General features: G+C 39.6%; 1 non-coding gene across 1 annotated transcript; it reads right to left on the reverse strand.

Annotated features, from left to right (window-relative positions):
* Nucleotides 1-1471: 1471 nt before the first annotated feature.
* Nucleotides 1472-1544, reverse strand: TRNAG-UCC (transfer RNA glycine (anticodon UCC)). Its single transcript has one exon. It is a non-coding gene; the product is annotated as a tRNA-Gly (tRNA).
* Between the last annotated feature and the right edge of the window lie 272 nt (nt 1545-1816).

A 1816-nucleotide genomic window follows, 5' to 3' on the forward strand; every position in this document is an offset into this window, starting at 1 on the left:
AGTTGAACTTTGCATTAAGACTATGAAAATACGTTTTTTACCCTGAAATGGTTTTCACAGCTCTTGTCATTGACTTTAATCTCTTCCCCTGTGAGTTGGAAAGATTAAAACTGTTGGCATACAACTGAACAGTATCTATATTTGTGCCTTAACCAATTTCTTACATTTGTTTGCTTGACAGTTACCATTTACTGTGACTGAATACCAATTCCTTAATAGAAATGCACTTACCTTTTTTGACAGATGTCAACTTCATGTACTTTAATGATTTTAACCAAACTCTCAAACAAGTTTTTCACTTATTTAAAATTGACTGCAATGTGAAGCCAAGTTACTTGTGAACTTTAATGTTGTGTGGTATATATTTGGAGATATTTTAGTGATTTGAACAAAAACTGTACCTATTAAAGTGAAGTGGCTATGACATGACTATTGAACTGTCAAACTGAGCTCTATTTTAGTGCCTGTTAAAAGCTTCTTTTCCTTTCATTCCTTGGCTTTAAATTATTTTTCCTCCCAGAGAAATTTCATGTGATAGAATTTTAAGGCTTTCTTTTTTTTTTTTTTCGCGGTATGCGGGCCTCTCACTGTTGTGGCCTCTCCCGCTGCGGAGCACAGGCTCCGGACGCGCAGGCTCAGTGGCCACGGCCCACGGGCCCAGCTGCTCCGCGGCATGTGGGATCCTCCCAGACCGGGGCACGAACCCGTGTCCCCTGCATCAGCAGACAGACCCTCAACCACTGCGCCACCAGGGAAGCCCAGGCTTTCTTTTTAAGATTGATATATAGTGATATACAACTGGTCGTGAAGCTTTTGTGTAACTACAGTAGTGTAGACTCCATCTTTTCCCTTTTAAACCATTTATTATGTATGATTTTCTCCTTATCATTGGAATCTTTGCTAATATTTGAGAAAAAATATAACAGCCTCGGTTAATTTGACAGAATGGAGATTTTTTTTTATAACTATTGGAGAAAAAAGAGGGACCCTGGGAAAGTTCTATTGAACACTATTATATAGTGAGTATTCCTGTGCCATAAACAAAGAGATTTGGACTAATGACTAGCCATTAGAGCAATAGTGAATTATATTGGTTTTCTATTGCTGTCATTACAAGTTATCACAAATTTGGTGGCTCATGTTGCACTCATTTATTATCTTACAGTTCTGTAGGTCAGAAGTCTGACATGGATCTTACAGGATAAAATCAAGGTATTGGGAGGGCTGTTTTCCTTTCTGGAGGTTTTACAGTAGAATTGGTTTCCTTGCTCATTCAGGTTGTTGATAGAATTTAATTCCTTGTAGTTTTAGAACTGAGGTCTTCCTTTCCTAGAGGCTGTCAGCCAAGGGCCATTCCCAGCTTCTAGAGGCCATTAGCATTCCTTGGCTAAATGGCTTCTACCCTCCATCTTTAGTTTTTTTTTTTTTTTTTTTTTTTTTTGGCTGTGCCACGTGGCTTGTGGGATCTTATTTCCCCAACCAGGGATCGAACCTGTGCCCCCTGCAGTGGAAGTGCAGAGTCCTAACCACTGGACCACCAGGGAATTCCTCTACCCTCCATCTTTAAAGCCAGCATTACAAATGTCTCCTGTCTCTTCTTCCACCGCATCTCTCTCTGACTCTTCTGTCTTTCTTTTCCATATTTAAAGGCTCATGTGATTGCATTGGGCCTGCCCAGATAATCTAGGATAATCTCCCTATTTTAAGGTCCATACCTTAATCATACCTGCAAACCCCCCCTTTTTTTATAGATTTATTTTGTTTATTTATTTATTTATTTTTGGCTGCGTTGGGTCTTTGTTGCTGTGTGCGGGCT

This window comes from Lagenorhynchus albirostris, chromosome X, assembly GCF_949774975.1.
Source record: "Lagenorhynchus albirostris chromosome X, mLagAlb1.1, whole genome shotgun sequence".
NCBI lineage: Eukaryota > Metazoa > Chordata > Mammalia > Artiodactyla > Delphinidae > Lagenorhynchus > Lagenorhynchus albirostris.